At 44.2% G+C, this 27,953-nt stretch overlaps 1 protein-coding gene across 7 annotated transcripts in view; it reads right to left on the minus strand.

Moving 5' to 3' along the window:
- FMNL3 (formin like 3) overlaps positions 1-27,953 on the minus strand; it is a 65,428-nt gene that overhangs the window by 34,652 nt on the left and 2,823 nt on the right. The gene's annotated exons all lie outside the window — the stretch shown is intronic.

Consider the following 27,953-nt stretch of genomic DNA (forward strand, 5'->3'; position numbering starts at 1 on the left):
AACATTTGTGTCTTTTTTTTTGAGACTGGGTCTCACTTCATCACCCAGGCTAGAGTGCAGTGTCAAGATCTTGGCTCACTGCAACCTTGACCTCCTGGGCTCAGGTGATTCTCCCACCTTGGCTTCCCGAGTAGCTAGGACTACAGGCACGCACCACTGTGCCTGGCTAATAATTTTTTGTTTTTTGTAGAGACGAGTTTTACCACGTTGCCCAGGCTGGTCTCGAACTCCTGGGCTCACACAATCCGCCCACCTTGACTTCCCAAAGTGTTGGGATTACAGGTATAAGCCACAGCACCTGGTAACATGTATGTCTTCTATGTACCATGCACTGTGCCAAATGGACCTGTTTTGCCTTGTGATAACTCTTGCATATTTACAAAGAAGGGGGGAACTGAAGCTTATAAACATCTACTCTGGATCAGGATGGTGCTAGACCCTTCAATTACAAGATTCCATGGAAAAATCACTTCTCTCTCATATTGTTATTTGAGAGAAGTGATTTTCACATTTTATGTTATTTCCGGAACTAGACTATAAGCTTCTTGAGGACTCTGCCTTGAGTACATTTGTTCCTAGACAAGTATGCCTAGCACACAGAAAAGGCTTAATAGATACTATGGGCTGTCCAAAGGGACAGCAGAGGCCATTTTGGGGGGCAGCACCAGTGCACTGGCCTAGGGCCCAGCTCTGGCTTTCCAGGAGTCTCGTGACAAATCTAAGAGCTTATTATAAAGCTATAAAACTTAATGAATCCCTTCCTACTTCCAGACACATGTGGGAGAGGCATGACTCCTGCATTATAGAAAGATAAACTGAGGTCTGGCACAGGCACACATCTGTCACAAGTTGTATCAGCCAGGAAGAGGCTCTACAAGTACTGTCTCTCCTTGCTTTCAAATGGAGATACATCCTCAGTGCCTCAGTGCTTCTATCCTCTCTTGGGAGGAATAACAACAACCTCGGTCTGCTCTAGATCTATAAGCTGTCCTCCCAATGGTGTCCCCTCTCAAGCTTTGAAGGCTAGAACTTGACATAGAGGTCTAGGTTACCCACAGCCCAGTGCTATTTTTGAGTTGTTTCAGATTTTTTACATCTCATTTGATTGTCCAGCTAGGAAAAAACACCTCTTTGAGTTTAGCCTTTTGAGAGTTCCCTCCCCATGACCCAAATCTTCTCTGCTTCTTGAAAAGTCTTGGTGTCCTAAGTGTTATATTCACTAAGGAACAGGGATGAAAAACATTACTGTGCATCTCTCATACGCCAGGCACTTTTCTCACATTATCTCACTAATCTCAACAATCACTGGAGGTAAATATTATACCTGTTTAACTGATGAGGGAAATAAGAATCTGAGACCAGCCAGGTGCAGTGGCTCACACCTATAATCCTAGCACTTTGGGAGGCTCAGGCGGGGGATCACCTGAGGTCAGGAGTTTGAGACCAGCCTGGACAACATGATGAAACCCCATCTCTACCAAAAATACAAAAATTAGCTAGGCATAAGGGCATGTGCCTGTAATCCCAGCTACCTGGGAGGCTGAGGCAGGAGAATCGCCTGAACCCGGGAGGCAGAGGCTACAGTAAGCCGAGATCACACCACTGCACTCCAGCCTGGGTGACAGAGCGAGTCTCTGTCTCAAGAAAAAAAAAAAAAAAGAATCTGAGACCAACTGGCTCAAGGTTACACAGAAAGTAGTAGAACGCAAATTCAAACCCAGATGTGTGGCCTCCACCATACAGGCTTTTCTACCATGCTCACCCATCTCCTTACAAAGAAAACAAATTTCTTTCTCTAACTTGAGAAGGTCCAACTTAATTTATCTGACTGGTTTTGGTTGATCATTACACAATGCCTCCCTGTTCTGCACAACTGAGTGAAACCAGCTGAACCAAGTATGTATGCTGAACACCTGAAGTTCATACCTTCACAGAGTAACAGGGAGACTGTGCACAGCACAGAGACAAGGAAACTGTCCACTTGGACACAACCTGGTGACAAATCCCTTACACCTGAGTAGCATTTTAAACTTTCTAGTACAGCACAGGCTTTGGAATCAGGGATGACCTGGATTTGAATCCTGGTACTTTTCATGAGATAATTGAAAAGTTCTTGCTCTACTGCCCAGGCTGGAGTGCAGTGGTGCCAGCATAGCTCCCTGCAGCCCCAAACTCAGGGGCTCAAGCAATCCTTTCACCTTAGCCTCCAAGTAGCTAGGACTATAGGCATATGCCACCATACTTGGCTAATTTTTTTTTCTTCACTTTTTGTAGAGACGGGGCCTTGCTATGTTGCCCAGGCTGGTCTTGAACTCCTGGCCTCAGCAATCCTTCCACCTTGCCCTCCCAAAGTGCTAGAATTACAAGTGTGACCCATCATGCCCAGCCAAGGAAAGTTGTGAAACTTCTTTGAACTTCAGTGTCTTCATCTATAAAATATGGATTATATCTACCTCTTACAAATAAATAAAAGGGATTCTGCACAGTGCCTGGCACAGGAGAAAGACTCTATAAGTGGTAAATGGAATGGCCTACTCCGGGAGTTGCATTTGACTCAAGTTAGCTTCTAAGTATGTATACAAAATATAATTTCAGGCTGGGCACGGTGGCTCAAGCCTGTAATCCCAGCACTTTGGGAGGCTGAGGCGGGTGGATCACGAGGTCAAAAGATCCAGACCATCCTGGGCAACAAGATGAAACCCCGTCTCTACTAAAAATACAAAAAATTTGCTGGACATGGTGGTGCATGCCTGTAATCCCAGCTACTCAGGAGGCTGAGGCAGGAGAATTGCTTGAACCCAGGAGGCGGAGGTTGTGGTGAGCCAAGATCGCGCCATTGCACTCCAGCCTGGGTAACAAGAGAGAAACTCTGTCTCAAAATATGTATATATATATATATAATTTCATACTTTTTTTTAGAGACAGATGGAGTACAGCAGCATGACCATAATTCACTGTAACCTTGAACTCCAGGACTGAGAAAACTTCCCACATCCGCCTCCCAAATAGCTGAGACTACAGGTGTGTACCATCATGGCCACCTATTTTTATTTTTTTATTTTGGTAGAGACAAAGTCTTGCTATATTGCCCAGGCTGGACTTGAACTCCTGGCCTCAAGTGATCCTCCTGCCTTGGCCTCCCAAAGCACTGAAATCACAGGTATGAGCCATTCTGCCCAGGCTAATTTCATAGTACTTTAAAATATATAAAAGAGTATATACGTATAGCTGAATAGCATAGGTTAAACATACGTAAAGTACAATTCCCTCATGTCATGTGATCTAATAATTCCGTAGGTTAGAGCAGTTGCACCCTTGCCCCTTCAAAATCAAGAAACCAATAGCCACCAGGGAATTCACAGGAAAATTGGGACCAGAACTTAGTGAAACAAAGTCAAGTCACTAAGCTGCTTTGCTATTTGAGCAGCTGAGTGATCTGGGACAATTATTCTAACCTTCTGGGGACACAGTTTTGTTATCTGTGGAGAGATCTGGGAGAGGTTTTGCCAGGTTATCTCTAGCGTTCACACCTCATCTCAGATTCCTCACTTCCCCAACTGTCTCCTAACTTCCTCAGGTCCACTTCTGCCACAAATCACTATTTTTGGCCCCCTCAACTAACTATTCTTCTCAACAACTGTGCTTCTCTCCTTGTGACAGGATGTAAGTCCTAGGAGTTATCCCTCCCCGTCACTGAAGGGCTGCATGCTGTGAGACTATAGAGAAAAGCACAAATTCGTATTTGACAGTAGGCATGGATGACTCTCAAATACATATTTCCATCCCAGACTTCTCCTTTGAGATTCAGCTTTAAATACTCAAACCCCATTAGACATCCTACCCAGACTTCCACAGGCTTTGCATGTGTCTCAAAGCGGCCTCATCACTTTCCCTTCTAAGGTATTTCTTGTACTGTGCTCCCTTGCTAGAGCAGTTAACTCTATCCAACTAATTTAGCAAGCTAGAAATCTGGGTGCCATCCTCAGTTACTCCCTTCTCCCTCATCTTTATCCTCTCAATGTAAAATCTGATTAGCCATCAAAAATTGAAATAAAATCTAATCATCAGTCATCTAATCAGTCATGAAAATTTAACTATTAATAGTTAACATTTATATGACTGTCCCATCATCTCCACTGTGCAAACTCGTCCCAGTTTAGGCTCCTATCATCACCACCACAGAGTCAAGGCCTCCCACTCAGCTGCCCACCTCCAATTCTGATTCTTTCCCGTTGCTGCCAGACTGACTTGCCCACAACTCACAATCCGACTATGAAACACATACAGCACAGTCTCTTTCACATGGCATTCAAAGCCCTCCTGACCACTTTATCCCTGCCTCCCACAGGTCTCTGCCTTATACTTCACACTTCAACAGCACTGAGCAGCTGTGTGAGGATTCTCTGAACACATCATCCTGTCTTGCCTTAATGCCTCTCTACCTGGAATGCTTTCTTTCCCAAACTTCTGTCCAACTCCAAAATACCCTTTCAGCCAGCAGAGATTTCCTTCTCTGGGCAGTATTCCCCAAGCCGCACCTCTCTACTGTGCTCTTCCGATGCTTCCTGCATTTCTATGGAATTGCACTTAGACAGCTGTATGTTATAATTGTGTATTTAATATGTTTGTCTCCCCTTCTAGACTGAACTCCTGGGGGCAGGATGACTGTCTTAGTCACCTTTATTTCTCTAGCTTTCAACACAATTCTAATCACTTGTTGAGTGAATGAGTACTAGGCTGTACTTGGTGAGTCTTTGAGGGTTGGTATCCTGGCCCCTCTCTGTCTCCAGGCAAAGAAAATGACACCTTAAAAAAAATAAAAATAAAAATAAAAATAAAAAAACAGAAAATGACACCTTAACAACTCCAGGTTCATCACCTCAGAGGCCGTCCTGATGTGACTCTTTAGCTGTCTTGCCACATAATAAGGCTCTCTCTGCCCTCTTGCCTCCAAGACAATCAGAAGCAGCTGGTAGTGCTTTTGTACTGTTATGACACCAACTTGACATTTCCTTGGATCTGTGGGCAACAAGCACTAGATGCTTTCTTTTCAATTCTTGGAAAGAATCAACTGAGAAGCCAAATGCTACTGGACACTGTCTAGCTGGTTATCCTCCAGATTATGCTCAAAACTTTTAACAAGGATATTCTAGGGAAATGACAGATAAATGCTTTGGGACACCACCAGGACCTGTTGCCCCATAAATGCATAAGAGATTCTTAATTCCTTAGTCACTCACCATGCCAGCAATAATTAAGCCCAAAGGGAGCAATTAATAGCTGTTATTGGACTATCAATCTGGAACTCATGCCAGATGCCATCAGAAAATAATCTGCAGCCATGAGCTCTTCACAAGGGAACAGATTCACCAAGTGCCCTGCCTGCCAAAGGCCTCAGCATAATGAGTGCTTATGTGATGCTGATTCTGCTGAGTGGCAAGTAAAACAAAATAACCACAACCACAAATGAGAAGTATGTCCAACGTAAGGGGCCCAAGCAACTCTGGACACAGAAGGGGTTCAAACAAAGATGCTCTTTCCTGGTTATATTATCTCTGGCTCATCCATTCTAGAATATTGTCTGGGCCTCACTTCAGGGCTGGCATTGAGGGGAGGGGTGTATGTGGTCTCCAGGCTACAAAATGAGCCCACATAACAGCAACTCCACCACCCCAGAGTTCAATAAAATCCCAGGAGCACAGGTCTCAACCTCAGCTTGTCTATCATGTTTTTATTTTTTTATTTATTATTATTATTATTTTAATGTTCCAGAAGCTGAAAAGGTCTATCATAGTTTTAACCTTGGTAAAAAGCCCCAGTTCAGAAAGCTTTTAATATAAGGTCCAGGTCAGGAGCAGTGGCTCAAGCCTGTAATCCCAACACTTTGGAAAGCCGAGATAGGCAGATCACTTGAGCCCAGGAGTTCGAGGCCAGCCTTAGCAAATGACAAAACCCTGTCTCTACCAAAAATACAAAAATTAGCCGGGCATAGTGGTGTGCTTGCCTGTAGTCCCAGCTACTCGGGAGGCTGAGGCAGGAGGATCACCTGAACCCAGGAGGCAGAGGTTGCAGTAAGCCAAGATCGTGCCACTGGACTCCAGCCTGTGAGACAGAGTCAGACCCTGTCTCAAATAATAATAAAATAATAATAACAATAATAATAATAGGGTCCCTCCATGGTTGCACAAGAGATAAAATGTGCTAAAGGGCAGGCCAACAAAAGCCAAGAATTACCCCAGTACCTGGAGGGCCCTAAAGCCTGTAGAAAGGTCATGACTAGACAAACATTATTGAGTAGAAAAGCAAGGTGACTAATATGTGCAGTTCAGTGATTTCACAACTTTGAAGTACAGAGAAACATTCTCTACCCATCAACAATAATTCTTATTTCTTAAATATTTTCGTTAGGCTCCTCAATACCAGATCTCTGATTCAAGAGGTTACTGGCCTTCAAATAATATTTCTATTTAAGGCTAGATGTGGTGGTTCATGCCTGTAATCACAACATTTTGGGAGGCCAAGGCAGGCAGATGACTTGAGCCCAGGAGTTTGAGACCAGCCTTAGCAAATGACGAAACCCTGTCTCTACCAAAAATACAAAAATTAGCCGGGCATAGTGGCGGACGCCTGAAATTCCAGCTACTTGAGAGGCTGAGGCACGAGAATCACTTGAACCCGGGAGGCAGGAGGTTACAGTTGGTTGAGACTACAGCACTGTACTCCAGCCTGGGTAACAGAGTGAGACTCAGTCGCCCAAAAAAAAAAAAACTATATAAAATGCTTTGGTTTTTTTTTGGAGGGGTTTGAGACAGGGTCTCACTTTGTCACCCAGGTTGGAGTGCAGTGGCATGATTATAGCATACTGGAGCCTCAATCTCTTGAGCCCAAGAAATCCTCCCACCTCGGCCTCCAAAGTAATGGGATTACAGGCATGAATCACTGTGCCCAGCCTTCTACTTAAAATGTACTGAGCACCCTTTACGCCAGTCACTGAGCCCCACAATTCTTACAAAAGGCCTGGCTGAGCACCCAGACATGGGCAAAAGGAATCCATCCTTACACTCCTTGCAGCTGCTTCCCAGACCAGACTTCCTACTCCTCCTCAAGCCCAGAACACAAAGAGTGATTTCAGGAAATCTTGAGAGAATCAGACTTGACAAGCCTAGGAAAGACAAGTATTTATTTACAGTTAATCAACACCCTGCCCAGCCCTGCAGACAGTTCTGACAACTGGAGCCAGGTAAGAAGCAACCACAGGCTCTGACTGGGGCCCACCGGGGGCTAGGAACCCAGTTGAACCCCCAGATGACTACTGACTGTTTCCCACCCAGACTGGCTGCACTGCCACAGAGAGCCCCTTCCTCGGAGACATACTCAGGCACTGGGATCTTTAGATAGCTCAACTCCCAAAACTGCCTGATCATCTTACCATCTTATCTAAATATCTTCCCCATTACTCTCTCTTGTTTTTTTTTTGTTTGTTTGTTTGTTTGTTTTTGTTTTTTGAGATGGAGTTTCGCTCTTGTTACCCAGGCTGGAGTGCAATGACACGATCTCGGCTCACCGCAACCTCCGCCTCCTGAGTTCAAGCAATTCTCCTACCTCAGCCTCCTGAGTAGCTAGGACTACAGGCGCGCACCACCATGCCCAGCTAATTTTTTTATTTTTAGTAGAGATGGGGTTTCATCTTGTTGACCAGGATGGTCTCGATCTCTTGATCTCGTGATCCACCCACCTTGGCCTCCCAAAGTGCTGGGATTATAGGCGTGAGCCACCGCGCCCGGCCTCTTTGTTTTTTTTTTTTTTTTTTTTTTTTTTGAGACGGAGTTTCGCTCTTGTTACCCAGGCTGGAGTGCAATGGCGCGATCTCGGCTCACTGCAACCTCCGCCTCCTGGGCTCAGGCAATTCTCCTGCCTCAGCCTCCTAAGTAGCTGGGATTACAGGCATGCGCCACCATGCCCAGCTAGTTTTTTTTGTATTTTTAGTAGAGACGGGGTTTCACTATGTTGACCAGGATGGTCTCGATCTCTCGACCTCATGATCCACCCGCCTCGGCCTCCCAAAGTGCTGGGATTACGGGCTTGAGCCACCGCACCCGGCCCTCTCTTTGTTTTTTAAGAGATGGGGTTGCCAAGGTTGGACTCAACCTCCTGAACTCAAGGGGTCCTCCTGCCTCAGCCGCCCAAGCAGCTGGGACTACAGGCACATGCCACACCTGGCTGTAACCCCCAATGACCATCTATCTCCTTATCTTACCTTCTTTTTCTTCATGGCACTTCTTGCTATTTAACATAATATTATACACCTGTATATTTGTTTATTGTTCTCCCCAACAACAATGTGAATGCTATGAGACTGGCTTGTCTCTTTTGCTCACCAAACGTGGTATCACTGTCTCAAATACAGAGTAAACACTCAATAATAGTGGTTGAATGAATAAATGAGTGATCATTCAAACATTTAAAACTCTGCTTCCATACTAGTGGGGCTACATGAGACACAAGACTGAATAATGCCTACTTCCCAGAAAGCCCTATAAACTTGTCGTTAAACCCTAACATCCCCTCCAAGTAACTCCCTAAAGTCCCCCACATCTCACTCTCAGGCCCACAAACCCTAACCCACCCCAGAGTAAGTATTAAAGAGAGAAAACGGAGCAGCACCCAGGGAGGAGACACATTTTTCCTTCAGTTAAGTATAGTCTAGAACCTCTGCAAATTAAAAGCTCCCTCTTCACTGAATCCACTCAGCTGTAGTTATAGGTCACACTTTTTATTTTTGTAACCAGCCAACCCACCAAATTATAGGCTCAAGCCCCTGGTAGGCACACCAAACACTGGGGCCAGCCTAGCCTAGCAGAGGCACTGCCCTTTCTGGCCTGAGGGGATACAGGAATGAGGGCTGAGCACCGGTCAAACCTGAAGGGGCAGAAGGCACCATCACCCCGTTGGGCATAATCTAGCGAGGAGCCTGGATCTCACTCAGGCCAACCTGCTGCCCACAAGGAAAACAGATTCCAGGATTCTTCACACAGCAGCCAAGAGAACACTTAATATTATGAAGCACACCCAGAAGTTTCCCTACAATTAATGTCCAACCTCCTTACCAAGGCCAACAAGGTCCCACATGATCTGGGCCCTGCTCACTTTTCTTATGCCTTCTCAGACTCTCCTCAGCATCCTTGTCAACTAGTCTGACCTCCTTACTGTTCCTCAAATGTACAAAGTGCTTTTTTTTTTGTTTTTGAGACAGAATCTCGCTCTGTCGCCAGGCTGGAGTGCAGTGGCACAATCTTGGCTCACTGCAACTTCCGCCTCCCAGGTTCGAGCAATTCTCCTGCCTCAGCCTACCATGTAGCTGGGACTACAGGTGCACGCCACCATGCCCAGCTAATTTTTGTATTTTTTTAGTAGAGAGGGGTTTCACCATTTTGGCCAGGATGGTCTTGATCTGTTGACCTCGTGATCTGCCCGCCTCGGCCTCCCAAAGTACTGGGATTACAGGCGTGAGCCACCGCGCCTGGCCAAATGTGCAAAGTTCTTTTCCACCCCAGGGCTTTGCAAAAGTTGTTCTCTTTGTAGAAAACCCATCCCCCAGATTTTTTTTTGAGACAGAGTCTCACTCTTGTCACCCAGGCTGGAATGGTGCAGTGGCATGATCTCAGCTCACTGCAACCTCCGCCTCCTGGGTTCAAGCGATTCTACCGCCTCAGCCTCCTGAGTAGCTGGGATTACAGGTGCCCACCACCATGCCTGGCTAATTTTTGTACTTTTAGTAGAGACGGGGTTTCATGTTGGCCAGGTTGGGATTACAGGCATAAGCCACCGTGCCTGGCCCTGTATCTTGATATATGGCTATGATAATGGCTTGTGGTGAGTGGGTCTTCAAGAATGAAGCAATGAAACCACTAAGAAGTTCATTACAACAGACCAGGCAGGAGCTGAGGATCAACTACAGTAGTGGTATTATAGACAGAGAGAAGGTGACAGGGACAACACCCCAGAGTAACTCTTAAGTGCTTGGCCTGGATTAGTTGGAAGAGTGCCATTCCCCCAAAAACACAGTGTATAAGAAAAAACTAGCAGGTAGAAAGTAGCTCACAAACATTGGACACTGTTACTGAGCAATGAGATATATTTATTAAGCATCTACTATGAACAAGGCATTGTTAATAATAAAAATTATGTAGTACAAGACAACATTTTGCCCTAAAGAAAGGCAAAAAATGGGCTGGGCATGGTGGCTCATGCCTGTAATCTCAGTACTTTGGGAGGCTACAGTGAGAGGATTACTTGAGCCAGGAACTCAGGGCTGCAGTGAGCTATGATCATATCACTGCACTCCAACCTGGACCACAAAGAAAGATCCTATCTCAAAAATACGAGTTTTTTAAAGGAAAGCAAGACAGATTTGGCAACGGAAAGAATTAGTCCAAAAAGTTGGTGACTAGAAATGGAAGCTTTTACATTTGGAGACTTCTGCAGTTCAAGGGCAACACATGGGATCATTTTCTCTCCAGTTTCACTTACATCAAATTATTCTGATTCTCTAACCTATGAGGATTGAGCATTTATTTCTCACATATTTCAATCATTCAACTTTTAATGAGCAAACACATAAATGGCCAGAGATCACTTACCAACTATTATCTATTCTCTGTTCAAACCCTGGGCAGGAAAGCCCCTTTTGTAACAATCAAGAAACGTTCAGGCCAGGCACAATGGCTCACGTCTGTAATGCCAGCACTTTGAGAAGCTGAGGTGGCAGATAGGGCTTGAGCCCAGGAGTTCAAGACCAGCCTGGGCAACATAGCAAGATCCCATCTCTACAAAAAAGTAAGAAGTGCAACTGTAGCCCTAGCTACTAAGGAAGCTGAAATGGAAGATAACTTAAGCCTAGGAGTTGGAGGCTACAGTGAGCCATGATCACACTACTGCACTTGCTCTGGGTGACAGAGCAAGCCTGTTTCCAAAAATAAGAAATCTTCAGACAAAACTCAGTGTATACTGGCCACCTGCCGTTATCCAAGCTCACATCTGTCTATAATTAAACTCCTCTATTCCAACAGCAGGGCTTCTAGCTGCCTCTCATATAGCTGCTTCATTTCTTCTCTTTAATCCCCTCCTATACAGCTCTGGCCTGGAACAATCTCCTCTCTCCTTATCTAAACACCTGACTAAAGCCTATGTCCTCCTGAAAGCACTGCCTAATTAGCACTCCTATACCATGTTCATCCTCCCAACTCTTCAGTCTTTCTGTGTTTATAGCTGTGTGGCACCCTATCACCTCATGATCTCACTTGGTCTTCACAAAAACATGTGATTGGGCAAGACAAACAGTACTCCCACAGTATATATAAAATAACTACAGCACATAGAGTCTCACAGACAACCTAAGGACATGTACTTGTTTTAATTCTCTAGTTCAAAATACAGTTTTAAGTATGTACACATTTTGTCTCTCCAACATAGATAGAAAACATTATCTTCTATTTCTTTGGTAAACCCCACAGCACCAGGGAAAGTGCTGTGTATACAGTAGGCATCTAAAACATATTTACTTAATAAATTATGAAAGTCAGGAGGCGGAGGTTGCAGTAAGCCAAGATCGCGCCACTGCACTCCAGCCTGGGTGACAGAATGAGACTCCATCTCTAAATAAATAAATAAATAAATAATGAAAGAAAACAGAATGAACATTTAGACTAGACCCAAGACTTCCCAACCTAAAGCCTTCTTTGTTATACTCTCTCTTAACAACCTGTTCTTTGCCTTAATTAAATCTTTATTTAATATCTGCCTTTTCCTCTAAACTCTATGAAGGCAAAGAAATTCTTTCTTTCTTTCTTTCTTTTTTTTAACCACTATATACCATATAGTAGTATCGGGAGCATGCAGTAAGTTAAAAAACAACAACAACAAAAAACTCAAATAGCTAATGTCCTAGTGGGACAGTTAAGATTCAAATCCAAATCTGGCTAACTCTAAAGTCCAAATCTTTCCACCACACCTCTTAGCAAAGGAGAATTGTTTTGGCAAACTTTCCCCTATATTTTGCCACAATCCACTCAATCCACTCCAAAGCAGTAATAAGAGCAAGGGGAGTCGACCCTGCTAAAATGAAACTATAGTTAATAAAGTGGGGCTGGGTGCATTGCCTCATGCCTATAATCCCAGCACTTTGGGAGGCCAAGGCGGGAGTTCGAGACCAGCCTGGGCAACACGGTGAAACCCTGTCTCTACACAAAATACAAGAATTAGCCAGGTGTGGTGATGTACCTGTGGTACCAGCTAGCTGGGAGGCTGAGGTGAGAGGATCCCTTGAGCCCAGGAGGTTGAGGATACAGTGAGCTGAGATTGCGCCACTGCACTCCAGCCTGTGCAACAATGAGACCCTGTCTAAACAAACAAACAAACAAACAAAGTGGGCTTTGGTATCAGGCTGCTAGGATTCAAGTCCTAACTTTGCCACCTACTAGTGTGTGATCCTAGGTGAGCTATTTAACCTACCTGGACCTCAGTTTCCTCTTCTATAAAATGGAAACAATAATAGCTACTTCAGAGAGTTGTGATGATTAAATGAGATAATGTGTATAAAGTGTTTTGCACAGTACTTGGTATACCATTATCATACAATAAATGTTAGCTATTAAAATTATTAGCTATCCTTATTGCTAGGAGCCAAGAATCTAGAGAAAATTATTGTCACAGTGGTCATAGCTGCTGAACTGACTTGACTTTGAAAGGATGAGGTGCAGCATAGCCTAGAGCTCAGGTTTATTCTCTTTGCTGACTTCACTGGCTATGGCTCTGCCAAGGTTGGAGGTGCAGCTTTCACTGGCCTGGAAATGAAAGAGGCTAAAAATACATAGCCTGCCTGTGTCTGGTGGACGAGGATCATGCCTACGTTAAAGAATTTTAAATACAGCTTCAGGGCAAAAAAGCATCTCTTAGGATTCTTTTCACTGTGGAAACAGTGCCAAGCTCAGCACAAGGCACAGGGCAGTGGCCAGTTGCTGACTCCACTGGTGCCCTTTCTCTCTCTTGCACTCTTCTTTTGGCTTAGCACAAAAAGTAAGAGAGGTTTTTTTTGGTTTTTTTTGCATTAAAAGTTGGGTCTGGCTGGGTACAGTGGCTCACACCTATAATCCAGCACTTTGGTAGGCCGAGTCAGGTGGATCACTTGAGGTCAGTAGTTTGAAAACAGCCTGGCCAACATGGTGATCCCATCGCTACTAAAAATACCAAAAATTAGCTGGGTGTGGTAGCACATACCTGTCCTAGCTACTCAGAAGGCTGAAGCAGGAGAATCGCTTGAATCTGGAAAGTGTGGAGATTGCAGTGAGCCAATATCACAACACTGCACTCCAGCCTGGGTGACAGAGCAAGACTCGTCTCAAAAAAAAAAAAAAAAAAAGTTGGGTCTGGCTGGGCACAGTGGTTCATGCCTGCAATCCCAACACTTTTGGAGGCCAAGGCAGGCAGATTGTTTGAGCCCGTGAGTTCAAGAACAGCCTGGGCAACATAGCAAGACCCTGTCTCTTCAAAACATACAAAAATTAGCCCAGCATGGTGGTGCACACCTGTAGTCCCAGCTACTTGGGAGGATTGAGTGCGCCTCAGAAGTTAAGACTGTGATCACACCATGGCAATCTTACCTAGGCAAAAGAGACCCTGTCTCCAAAAAAAAACCCTTCAGTCCACCCCCTCCCCATCCCATTTTTATTCCTCCTTTCCCCTTAAACAAGGAATACACGAGTAGATGATGTAAAAGAAAAAATTTCAACCAGCTCAAAGCTTATAGAATAAAAAATCAGTCACCATTCAGCCCTCAACCCCCTCCATTCCTTCCATAGGTCACCACAGTTAATAGGTCAGTGTTGATTTTTCTAGGCCTTTTTTCTATGTATTTATAAACAACCATGTATGGTTTTTATAAAGCATTATATAGTCTTCTAATTGCCTTTTTAGATTATATTTACACACACATACATATCTTGGAGATTCCCATTAGCCACAGCCATTTATTGAGTGCCTACCCTGTGCCAGGTATTTGGCTGTACAGTAATAAGCAAACACAATGTCCCCACCCTCACTTAGTCAACAATCTGGGAGATGGACAATAAACAAGTAATCAAACAATCATAAAAGGGAAAAAGAATGAATATGATGCTAACTAAGACAAAGAATAGTAAGTGGGGAAGATCTGAAAGGTGGCATTTAAAAAAATTGAGACCTAGGCCGGGCGCGGTGGCTCAAGGCCTGTAATCCCAGCACTTTGGGAGGCCGAGGCGGGTGGATCACGAGGTCAAGAGATCGAGACCATCCTGGTCAACATGGTGAAACCCCGTCTCTACTAAAAATACAAAAAAATTGGCTGGGCATGGTGGTACGTGCCTGTAATCCCAGCTACTCAGGAGGCTGAGGCAGGAGAATTGCCTGAACCCAGGAGGCGGAGGTTGCAGTGAGCCGAGGTCACGCCATTGCACTCCAGCCTGGGTAACAAGAGCGAAACTCCGTCTCAAAAAAAAAAAAAAAAAAAAAAAAAAAAAATTGAGACCTAAAGTATAAACTAGAACAAGTCATTTTAATATCCAGGCAAAGGGTATCCCGGAAGAGGAAAGAGCTTGTACGAATATTCTAAGATAGAAAGGAGCTTGTCCTGAATGAAAGAGGGCTAATGTGGAACTTAGTGAACAGGAGGGCAAGTGAGGTTAAAAAGGTTAGCAGGCTGGCCGGGCACGGTGGCTCAAGCCTGTAATCCCAGCACTTTGGGAGGCCGAGGCGGGTGGATCACGAGGTCAAGAGATTGATACCATCCTGGTCAACATGGTGAAACCCCGTCTCTACTAAAAATACAAAAAATTAGCTGGGCATGGTGGCGCGTGCCTGTAATCCCAGCTACTCAGGAGGCTGAGGCAGGAGAATTGCCTGAACCCAGGAGGCGGAGGTTGCAGCGAGCTGAGATCACGCCATTGCACTCCAGCCTGGGTAACAAGAGCGAAACTCCGTCTCAAAAAAAAAAAAAAAAAAGTTAGCAGGCACCAAATGATAGAGTCTTAAGGGTCCATGTCAGGAGTTTGCTTTTTTCCTTTTAGTATAATACAAAGGGAAGCCATTAAAGGTTTCTAGGCAACAGAATGATGTTATTTAATTTATATTTTAAATTTGGCTGTTTTGTGGAGAATGGATGCGAAGAGAGAGGGACAAGAGAAGAAAATGGAAAGCCAGTTGGTTGGCTGCAATACAAGCAAGGGGAGACTCTTTCTTTCTTTCTTTCTTTTTTTTTTTTTTTTGAGATAGTCTTGTTCTGTCACCCAGGCTGGAGTACAGTGGTGCCATCTTGGCTCACTGCAGCCTCCACCTACCAGGTTCAAGCAATTCTCATGCCTCAGCCTCCCCAGTAGCTGGGATTACAGGCATGTATCACTATGCCTGGCTAATGTTTTTTAGTAGAAACAGAATTTCATCATGTTGGCCAAGCTGATCTTAAACTCCTGGGCTCAAGTGATCCACCTGCCTCAGCCTCCCAATCTTGTTTATTTTAAAGACAGGGTCTCACTCAGATGCCTAGACTGGAGTTCAGTGGCACAATTATGGCTTACTGCAATCTCAAACTCTTGGGCTCAGGCAATCCTCAGGGACTAGGCTATAGGCACATGTCACCACACCCAGCTAATTTTTATTTTTTGTAGAGCTAGCATCTCACTATGTTGCCCAGGCTAGTCTCGAACTCCTGGCCTCAAGTGATCCTCCAGCCTCGTCCTCCCAAAGTGCTGGAATTACAGGTGTGAACCACTGGGCCTGGCCTAGTTTTGGAGATGAAATCAGCAAGACTTACTCATACATTGGGTAGGGAGAAAGGAAAAGAAAAAATTAAAAATAACTCCCAAGATTTTCCCTGAGTAGCTGGATGGAAGAGCAATAAATTTAAGCAAGAAATGGACAATCAGGCTCTTCCCACTTCCTTTTTTAACATTAAGCAATGTAGCCCCGAGTAGTCCTTACACGCACCTTTCATCACGTTGTGTAAACTGTTCTCCAGAATGGTTTCCTAAAAGTGAGGTGGGGGAGTTAAAGGACATGTACATTTTAGATAAGACAGACCCTGCAAGATGTCTTCTAAAATGTCTATACTGAATTACTCTGTCATTAATATTGACCATGGACATTGTCGGTCTTCAAAATTTCACCCAGATGATCAGTACAGTAAGTTTATCCTCTAAAATTTCATCTCCTTGATTTCTAGTGAGTTTAAAATATTTTTTCTTTTCTTTAACTTTTATTTTTTTGATACGGAATCTCATTTCTTCACGCAGGCTGGAGTGCAATAGTGCAATCTCGGCTCACTGCAACTCTGCGCCCTGGGTTCAAGCAGTTCTCCTGCCTCAGCCTCCTGAGTAGCTGGGACTACAGAAGCTTACCACCACGCCTGGCTAATTTTTTTGTTATTTTTAATAGAGACGGGGTTCCACTGTGTTAGCCAGGATGGTCTCAATCTCCTGACCTTGTGATCCGCCAGCCTCAGCTTCCCAAAGTGCTGGGATTACAGGCGTGAGCCACGCATGGTACCCGAGCTTCTTTAACTTTCAATTATATAAATAATATATAAATGAATTCTTCTTGTAAAAAAAAAAATGTAGGCCGGGCGCGGTGGCTCAAGCCTGTAATCCCAGCACTTTGGGAGGCCGAGGCGGGTGGATCACAAGGTCAAGAGATCGAGACCATCTTGGTCAACATGGTGAAACCCCGTCTCTACTAAAAATACAAAAAAAAATAGCTGGGCATGGTGGTGCGTGCCTGTAATCCCAGCTACTCAGGAGGCTGAGGCAGGAGAATTGCCTGAACCCAGGAGGCGGAGGTTGCGGTGAGCCGAGATCGCGCCATTGCACTCCAGCCTGGGTAACAAGAGCGAAACTCCGTCTCAAAAAAAAAAAAAAAAAAATGTAAACATTATAGCTAGGCCTGGTGGTACACTCCTGCAGTCCCAGCTACTCCAAAGGCTGAGGTGGGAGGGTCCAAGAGTTTGAGTCTAGCTTAGGCAACATAACAAAACATTGTCTCTAAAAAATAAATAAAAATTTCAGATGTAAACTTTATAGATAAACTATATTTATTTTGAATCTGTTCTTCCCATCATGGTCCCTCCCCCACTTCCAAATCCCAGAGGTAACTAGTGTTATTGGTTTTATCTGTACCCTTACAGATACTTTTTTATGAATTTAAAATCTACATCTAAAAAACAAAAGATTGGCCAGGAGTGGTGGCTCGCACCTGTAATCCCAGCACTTTCGGAGGCTGAGGCAGGTGGATCACCTGAGGTAAGGAGTTTGAGACCAGACTCGCCAACATGGAGAAACCCTGTCTCTAAAGAAAAAATAAAAATAAGGCCGGGCGCGGTGGCTCACGCCTGTAATCCCAGCACTTTGGGAGGCCAAGGCGGGTGGATCACGAGGTCAAGAGATCAAGACCATTCTGGTCAACATGGTGAAACCCCGTCTCTACTAAAAATACAAAAAAATTAGCTGGGCATGGTGGCGCACACCTGTAGTCCCAGCTACTCGGGAGGCTGAGGCAGGAGAAATGCTTGAACCCAGGAGGCGGAGGTTGCAGTGAGCCGAGATCGTGCCATTGCACTCCAGCCTGGGTAACAAGAGCAAAACTCCGTCTCAAAAAAAAGAAAAAAGAAAAAAGAAAAATAAAAAATAGCGAGGCACGGTGGTGCATGCCTGTAGTCCCTGCTACTCAGGAGGCTGAGGTAGGAGGATCTCTTGAGCACAGGAGTTCTGGGCTGTAGTGTGCTATGCTGATCTGATGTCTGCACTAAGTTCGGCATCAGTATGGTGACCTCCCAGGAGCAGGGTACAACCAGGTTGCCTAAGGAGGGGTGAACCGGCCCAGGTTGGAAATGGAGCAGGTCAAAACTCCCATACTGATCAGTAGTGGGATCACGCCTGTGAATAGCCATTGCACTCCAGCCTGGGCAACATAGCGAGACTCCGTCTCTAAAAAAATAAAATAAAATAAAAAAATTTTTAAAAATTAAAAATAACAAAATAAAAGAGTAAGCATCTTTCAGAAGTTGTTTTTCCGACAGTCCTTTTAGCATGAATAAAAAATCTAACCAAAAATATTTGCTTAAGGCCTCTCTAAGTAAGTGACATTTAAGCTGAGACCCTCCCTATTAGTTAACCTCTCTGAGCCCTAGCTTCACATTGCCTGTAAAAAAAACACTGCAGTGAGCCGGGCGCGGTGGCTCAAGCCTGTAATCCCAGCACTTTGGGAGGCCGAGGCAGGTGGATCACGAGGTCAAGATATCGAGACCATCCTGGTCAACATGGTGAAACCCCGTCTCTACTAAAGATACAAAAAATTAGCTGGGCATGGTGGCACGTGCCTGTAATCCCAGCTACTCAGGAGGCTGAGGCAGGAGAATTGCCTGAACCCAGGAGGCGGAGGTTGCGGTGAGCCGAGATCGCGCCATTGCACTCCAGTCTCGGTAACAAGAGCGAAACTCCGTCTCAAAAAAAAAAAAAAAAAAAAAAACACTGCAGTGAAATACTGCCTCATAGAGTTGTTGTCAAGTTAAATGAGCTAACACTAAGTACACAGCATACATCCAACAAATGTTAACTGTCTTTCCTTAACCTCTACAAGTTAAATCCAGGCATTCGGTGAGGACCAGACACTGAGCCATTCCTGAAAGGATGAGATGAGGGACTCTACCCAGAAAGGTGCTGTCTTGAAAAAGATTTTTTTCATAGGGCCTCCAAAAGATGTAAATTTTCCCACAAAAATTCTGGTATGAATTATCTGACAGTCAAAAAGGCACAGGTCATTTTTTTTGTAAAGCAGAGGAGAGGATTTAAGCATTGCTAGAGAAACAAATGTTCCACTCATCACCCAGGCACACGCTGGGAAGCCCACTACCCAGATATTCCCTGAGGACCGCAGGCCTGCAGGAAAGAGTTGCTGCTTTAGGCAGGTACTACATCCAAACACAGGATATTACCTAACCTTTGGCCATCACTGCAAGAGGCCACTGGGTTCCTGGGATTTTTCAAACTATAGTTGTCTCTTGGTATTCGAAGGGGATTGCTTCCAGGACCTCTCTAGAATACCAAAATCCCCAGATGCTCAAGCCTCGGATATAAAATTGTGTAGTGACTGCATACAACCTACATACATCCTTCTATATACTTTAAATCACCTCTAAACTATTCATAATACCTAATACAATTAAGTGCTACGTAAATACAGTTTTCCCTCAGTATATGTGGGGAACTGGTTCCAGGATCAGACCAAATGGCTCCAAGCCTGGTCCTGGGACCAAAATCTGAGCATACTGAAATTCCACAGGCCCTGTAGAAACCATATGTATGAAAAAGTTTGCACTCCTTATAGGGTTTTCGATTCTTACTACTCAATTCTCGTTTGATTGAAAAACCTGCCCGTAAGCATACCCACACAATTCAAGGCCTTGTTGTTTAAGGCTCACCTACAGCTGTTATATTGTTTTGTTTACAGAATAATGACAAGAAAAAAAGTCTAGAGGATCAGTACATACACAATATTTTCGACTACTTTCTCTCTGAAGTTGGTTGAATCCACAGATGCAGAACCCACAGATAAGGAGGGCCAGCTGGACAACTTATTGTCTCCAGCTGGATGTTCCCAACGGTTGAGGGCTAGTTTAAAGGGGTAGACCCCACCATAAAGGACGCTTAATCAGAGTTAAACTGTCCAAGGGCCTGAGTATCTCCCTCTGAATGGGAATCACCCAAGTTTCAACAAGCTCTCTTTGTTGGAACCACCAACAGCTGCATTATTTTATCTCAACTAATAACCAGGGCTCCTTCTTACCAAGTATCAAGGGTTATCAAGAGTACTAACTGTATCAAGGAGTTCCTGCAGTAGAGTTTCCTCACCCAGCTATCACTTCCCATTCCCCCAGGCTGGCAGCCAGGGCTTCCTTAGCAAATCCAAAAATAGGCTTTAAAACCCCCAAAGTACTACGTATGCACACATACATCAATGGGGGAGGGGGAGAAATAAGGACCACAGGTTTAACTGGATTTTCAAAGGAATCTGTTACCCACAAGATTCAGAACTACTGTTGCGAGAGATCTCAGGCCTATTTCCAACTTACAAAAACTTTACCCTGCCGGGCGCGGTGGCTCAAGCCTGTAATCCCAGCACTTTGGGAGGCCAAGGCGGGTGGATCACGAGGTTGAGAGATCGAGACCATCCTGGTCAACATGGTGAAACCCCGTCTCTACTAAAAGTGCAAAAAATTAGCTGGGCATGGTGGCACGTGCCTATAATCCCAGCTACTCAGGAAGCTGAGGCAGGAGAATTGCCTGAGCCCAGGAGGAGGAGGTTGCGGTGAGCCAAGATTGCGCCATTGCACTCCAACCTGGGTAACAAGAGCGAAACTCCGTCTCAAAAAATAAAAAATAAAAAATAAACTTTACCCTGGCTTGAGTAACTGACAAGGGGGTGAGTGTGGTATATACACCCCAAACTGCCTCTTGATGAGTTTTAGGGTAGAGTCCACAATACAGAAGGAATCAGGTATTGACAGGTAGAGGTAATAAAAAGAGCTCCACCTCTTTCCTAACCAAGGTGTGCTAGTTAATGGGAAAACCAAGAAAGTACCACATACCATGGCTCTGCCTTCCCTTTTACTGTTCTTGAAGCTTCATCCTCACTGGGACATAGGACAAAGGAGGTACAGTTAAGTGGAAGGCAAATCTCAGCAGGAGTGCCAACCACATTTTGGGCAGGATCCTTCTTCATGGTTTGAGACTGACCCAAACACAAATGGATGTTTAACAGCCTTGCCCTTCAGGTAGTAAGCCTAGTCAGTATGATAATCAAAATATCCTCAAGTGCTTTCAAAAAACGCTCTCCTGGGACAATACCTCCCTCAGTTGAAAGCTACTTTAACTTATGGAAAGAGAGGAGGTGAAATAGGTAATGTATATACAATATTTATTTTTAGCACTTTTGTAAATTACAAAGTATTTTCACTGTGTTGTCTTCTGTAAGCATTCTCAAAAACCTGTAGGGTAGGTATTATCCTCATACAAGTCATAAAGGATGAAATTGACTTAGAAAAGCTACAGGGTTTGCCTAAGGTCATGCAGCTGAAAAAAAAGCTATAAAGCTAGATCAGAACCTAAGTCTTCTGATTCCAAAACCAATGGTCTACTACTTCCTCCCGGAACAAAATTTTTTTTTTTTAAGCTTTCATGGGAAACACTAGGAGGACCTATTGACTGGCTCCCTAGCTTCTGTGTAGAAAGAGCAGAAACTCTGGTCTAAGCTGTAGGTAGTTCTTAAAACCAAATATCCATCTCCTAAAGTAGCCAACCACCAGGCTCATGCCAGCTTTCTTAGAGAGGCACTGAACAATTAAAAGAGGACTGTGATATTCTACATTCTGAATTGGGAGAAAGAAAGAATCTTCCCTATTAGTGTGTGTAACGGACCCAGAGATCACCAGCCCCAACTCCAGCTTTGGCCATAACTCTGGGTGAGGCTGGGAAGGGGTAAAAGAGATGGAGGCAGAGGATGAAGATAACAAGTAAGACATCACTAATATACAAGAGCCGAAACCTGTCCTCTACTGACAAAATCTGCCATGTAAATAATTTTGCTAGCCCCTCGTGGTTCTGAACATTGCTGAGAACACTTTTCAAGGACCTCAAAGTACTTTATAAACTAAGAAAAGTATGCATAATAGTAAACCTGAAGAAGGGGAGATACTGCTCCCCCACCCCCCAAAAAACCCTATATAGGTCCTCTCCCACCCAACACACAAACTTCAACCACAACTTTGTTGTGAGGTGATGGAAGGCAGAAAGGGTAAGAGAACCTGGAAAGAGGATTCTAAAAGAGGAAAAGAGAAGTAGAGAGGAAAGTGGGAGGCAACGACAACAAGAGTATCTCCAGGACATAGAGGGAGTTTGACACTTCTATACCTTTACTGGGGGAACTGACTCACTCTCCCATGTGGAAGGAAAACAAGATACAAAATCATAACTTTGCCCAGAGGGGCAAAAGAGACAGACTGGAAATGGGATTGCAGGAATTCTAGCTGCCTGGCTCAGTTATAGTCTGAAATCCACTTCTCTTCTTCATGAATGACAGCCTTAAATCCCTGAAGTTCTCACCTGCTGCTATTCAGAAGTACCCAGCGAGAAGCAGGAGAGGGGGAGGCTGTGTGCTGACAGCACCCTGCCCGCTCCTCTATCTTCAAATAAAAAGGTCTTCCCCCTTCTTTAAAGTCATTTCCGAACTGAGATGAACCCCCAGCCTTTCCCTGGCACCGCTACAGCTCAGCTCAGCCATGGGAGAAATGTTCCCCCAGAATGGAAGTGACTGGTCTGGCAGACCAGATGACACGCTGACTTCAGGCAGCCGGCAGGGCTGTCCTGTGGGCTTACTACAGTGACTTCTAGGGCACATACTTTGGTGTTGACCACAGAACCAGGACCCCAGCTGTGCCCAGCCTTCCCAAGCAACCTCCGGGGCAGGGGAGGATCTGTGGTCTCATTTCCTCTCCACTTTGGCTTCTTTTTTCACTTCACTGAAGATTAGTTATTTCCACCAAGACCAGTTCCTGTTCTCACCAGCTGTAGCAGTTGTTTCCCCACAGACAGAATTAGGAAGCACTAGTGTGGCTGACACCTGGACTGTCCCAGCTGCAGAACACAGACCCAGGAAGTCCTGAGAAAGGGCTTTTTCATCCCAGGTAAAGTAGCAGGAAGAAAATAAGGGGGAGGAAGCAATTCCAAGAACTCCACAGTAAATACACTTGTGTCCAATTTATTATTTTAACCATACGTAATAGTTATAGATGCTTTCATATGTGAAAAATATTGTATAATGAAAAAGTGTAGGAAATGTATACATTTATTACATAGACATATGTATATAATAAATCCCCAAAAGAGAGCAAAGGACGAAAATAAAAGATGGCCAAAACACCTACAATGAAATGTTCAGAGAAATGCAAAGTAAAACAAGGTACCATGTCTAATTAATCAAACTGGCAAAGGCTTTAAAACGTTAATCCACTCAGTAATGGTTAGCTTACAGAGAAAAGGAAAGACATATATACTATGAGTGTAAAAGGTAACTGATAAAACTTTTTTAAAAAGATACATATCTCAAAGGCCTTTAAAAAGCATATACCCTTTGGCCCAATAATTCCACTTCTAGCAATTTATCCTAAGGAAATAATCAGAGATGGACACAAACATTTATGCACAGGATGTTCAACACAATGTTATCTTTAACAACAAAAAAAGATTTTAAAAGGGCAAGATAGGCCAGGTGCAGTAGCTCATGCCTGTAATCCCAGAACATTGGGAGGCCGAGGTGGGCAGATCACCTGAGGTCAGGAGTTCAAGATCAGCCTGGCCAACATGGCAAAACCACATTTCTACTAAAAATACAAAAATTAGCCAGGCATGGTGGTGCATGCCTGTAATCCCAGCCATTCAAGGAGGCTGAGGCAGGAGAACTGCTCAAACCTGTGAGGCAGAGGTTACAGTGAGCCAAGATGGCACCACTGCACTCCAGCCTGGGCGACAGAATAAGACTCCATCTTAAAAAAAACAAAAAACAAAAAACAAAAAACAAAAAAACCAAGGTAAGGCAGTCATAAAATATTACAGAGTACCAGGCAGTAATAAAATCATGATACTGGGCCAGGCGCCGTGGCTCACACCTGTAATCCCAGCACTTTGGGAAGCCAAGGCAGTGGATCATCTAAGGTCAGGAGTTTGAGACCAGTCTGACTAACATGGTGAAACCCCAATCTCTCCTAAAAATACAAAAAATTAGCCAGAAGTGGTAGTGGGTGCCTGTAATCCCAGCTACTTGGGAGGCTGAGGCAGGAAAACTACTTGAACCTGGGAGGTGGAGGTTGCAGTGAGCTGAGATTCTGCCACTGCACTCCAGCCTGGGCAACAGTGAGACTCTGTTGCAAAAAAAGAAAAAAAAAAACCATGATACTGAAGAATATATAAGCAAATGAGAAAATGCTTATAATAGTAAATGAAAAATCAGTTTACAAAACAATATATACAGTATGATACCAATTGTTAAAAAACATATATATATATATATATATGTACATCAAAGTGTTAATAGTAGATGGTGGGATTACAGGTTTTATTAATTATCTTCTTTATACTTTTCAGTAAGTTCCAAATTTACCAAATAAATAAATAAACCAAATATCAACATATTGTTTTCATAATCAGGAGAAAACAAGCTATTCTAAATCCTCTTTCCTCCCTTTAAAGACACTTGTATACATTATTCCTTCTTTTAAAAACCATTTGGAAACAAAAACGGTTTTTATCCTACAATCTAGCAAGTTCAATTTTGAGTTTCTATCCTAAGGAAAACTCTAAATATCGAAAAGACTTTGTACACCAAGATGTTCATTACAGCATTGTTTATGACAGCAAACAGAAGCAAAAAACCTAAATGTATCAGAAAAGATGTATGAGTAAGCAAACAAAGTCACATTCACTTGATGGACCATCACATAAGGATTTAAACGTATACAGGCCAGGCTCATTAGCTCTAGCCTGTAATCCCAGCTCTTGGGAGGCAGAGGTAGGCAGATCACTTGAGACCAGGGGTTCGAGACCAGCCTGGCCCACATCATGAAACCCTGTCTCTATGAAAATACAAAAATTAGCCAGGTGTGGTGGCACACACCTGTAATCCCAGCTACTTGGGAGGCTGAGGCAGGAGATTCGCTTGAACCCAGGAGACAGAGGTTGCAGAGATTGCACCACTGCCCTCTAGTCTGGGGGTGACAGAGTGAGCCTGTCTAAAAAAAAAAAAAAATTACAATTACTAGCCTGGGAAAACTAATGAAATAACAAAAGCAAAGAAAACAAAACTGGATAAAAAACCACATATACACACAGGCAGGGCATGGTGGCTCATGCCGATAATCCCAATACTTTGGGTGACTGAGGTGGGAGAATCACTTTAGCCTAGGAGTTTGAAACCAATGTGAGCAACAAAGCGAGACCTCTATCTCTACAAAAAATGAAACAATTAGCCAGACATGGTGACTCATGCCTGAGGTCTAGCTACTCGGGAGGCTGAGGCAGGAGGACCACTCAAGCCTGGGAATTCAAGGCTACCGTGAGGTACAGTGAGCCGTGATCATGCCACTGCACTCCATCATGGGTGACAGAGCGAGACGCTGTCTTAAATAAATAAACCAAATATCAAAACATTGTATAAAACTCTATGCAGAGGAAGAAAAAGGTTTTAAAACACATCAGCTGCATTTGGTAAAGGAACTAGAGAAAATACTTGCATTTGGTAAAAAACTAGAAAAAATATGGATGTTTTCCTTTAACCTAAATCTTTAATATTTTCTTCTTTCTGAATTGCCTCATATACTTTCTTTAGAGAATAAAGTATTACTTTAAGAGGAAAAAAAAAAAAAGCTGACTCTCCCTCTGGGCAATGAAAACATTCCCAAATGACAGAGTCCACTCCATCAGTCCCTTCCCCACACACAGGCTTCCCCCAGACTAAGGCAGGGTCATATCAGAAGGTCAAGGGAACAAGACTCCCCTCTGTGGCCTAGGGTCTTCTCTGTGGGGTCCTTGAACAAGAATAAGGCTTCTCTGACCAGCTTCGGTCAAAGGCCTTTTCCCTGCCCCCTCCCAAGTTCTATTCCAGCCTGAACTAATTCACCACAATCCTGAGGGCTGGGGAAAACATTTCCACCATGGCGATTTGGAACCTGATATTTAGTCCAAGTTTTTCCCAGCCCCTTTCTGTGTCAAAGGAGGCCCCTCGAAGCTTCTTAGACAACTAGCACTCAGGCCAGCTTAGCTCCCACATCAATGCTACACTTACAGAAAAACCCCCAAGTTGTCAGTCATCACCAGGGAAATATGAGAGAAGGAACGGCAGCAGGGATAGCCCCTGTCACACAACCCTACCCTCATGCCCTGAAAGCCTCCGCCTGGGGGACATGTAGGGCTTTTTCTGGCACTGGATCTTTTATACTCCATTTCAAGTCTGTAGTAAATGAACGAAGAAAAAAATCAGGGTGCAATCACAACAAAGAGAGAGAGCTATTCTTTCAAAGACCTTAGAGCCATCTGCCTCTCCTCTCCAGGGAAAGTCCAGTACTAGCTTCTGAGCAACTGAGTTTGGGTAGTAATCTAGTGTGGATCAAAACACAGACTGGGACTGTATCAGACCAGAGATTGGCTTTCATTCTGGTATTTATAAAGAGGAGTTCCGGGCCGGGCGCGGTGGCTCAAGCCTGTAATCCCAGCACTTTGGGAGGCCGAGGCGGGTGGATCACGAGGTCAAGAGATCGAGACCATCCTGGTCAACATGGTGAAACCCCGTCTCTACTAAAAATACAAAAAATTAGCTGGGCATGGTGGCGCGTGCCTGTAATCCCAGCTACTCAGGAGGCTGAGGCAGGAGAATTGCCTGAACCCAGGAGGCGGAGGTTGCGGTGAGCGAAGATCGCGCCATTGCACTCCAGCCTGGGTAACAAGAGTGAAACTCCGTCTCAAAAAAAAAAAAAAAAAAAAAAGAGGAGTTCCATTAATTGCCCCAACCCAAACTTCTAAATACTCAACAGAATGGGAACTGCTGCTCAGATAAGGGGTAAGGAAGGATGCCAAGAAGCAATGCAACACAGCAGCCCCACAACTTTTTTCATATCAAGGCATATCTAGAAAATAATACTGTTCGTACAGTACGTGGATTAGAAGCTGATCCCATCCAGAGGGTACTGACTGGGAACTTTACCCACCCCTAAGAATAAGGGGAAAATCAGTATCCCAGCACACCTGTAACCCATCTGCAGCATACCAGTAGGAAAGCCCTGAATTAAGGCATTGGGCTGGGTTAGGATTCTTGGAATCAATGAATCTCTCTTAGCCCTCATCTCAGGCTCTTCAACTTTGGCTGATAGGCTATGGGTCAGATCATGTGTCCGGAACAGAAAGCTGGGAGCCTGTGGTCTTGACTCAGCGCTGATACAACTTCCCCAGTGAGGATACTCTTCAGGGGTTTTTCCACAGATACACTGGAGCTGAGGAAGCCCTCCAGCTAACAGCAGCAGCCATAGTCTGAGACTGGGTATGCACAACAGGGTAATTGGTTTTATCAGATTTCTAAACTTTAAAACCCATTTTTGGGAACACAAGTGATCTCAGATGTGACTCACTGCTAAGAGATACAAACTTAAAAGATACCATTTACTAAACATATAGCAGATGCCAGACTTTGCTAGGTATTTGACTTCCAATTTTATTAAATTCACACAACAACCTCCTTATCCCCATATATAAGAGGAGACTGGGACTCAGATTAAGTAGCTTGCTTGAGGTCAAACACTCTTCTAACTGAAGAGTATGGATGAAACAGTATTTGAACCCACTCTTGACTTGAAAGTCCATATGCTAACCAGGACACCACTATGTCACCTCAACAAATCTCCCAAATAGCTTTTTCAAAAACCAAACCAATTAGAATGAAGCTGACAATCTAGGAAAGAAAAAGGTGAAAAAGGAACAGCTTATCTGATTGTTTCATGCTATAAATGAAAAGAAGCTAATCTGGCCAGGCACGGTGGCTCATGCTTGTAATCCTAGCACCTGAGGTCAGGAGTTCAAGACCAGCCTGGGCAACATGGCGAAACCCCATCTCTATTAAAAATACAAAAATTAGCTAGGTGTGGTGGCATACACCTGTGATCCCAGCTATTCAGAAGGCTGAAGCAGGAGAATTGCTTGAACCCAGGAAGCAGGGGTTGCAGTGAGCTGAGATCATGCCACTGCACTCCAGCCTGGGCAACAGAGCAAGACTCCATCTCAAAAAAAAAAAAAGAAAGGAAAGAAAGAAAGAAAAGGAAGAAAGAAAGAAAGAAAAAG

This window comes from Saimiri boliviensis, chromosome 7 (genome assembly GCF_048565385.1).
Source record: "Saimiri boliviensis isolate mSaiBol1 chromosome 7, mSaiBol1.pri, whole genome shotgun sequence".
NCBI lineage: Eukaryota > Metazoa > Chordata > Mammalia > Primates > Cebidae > Saimiri > Saimiri boliviensis.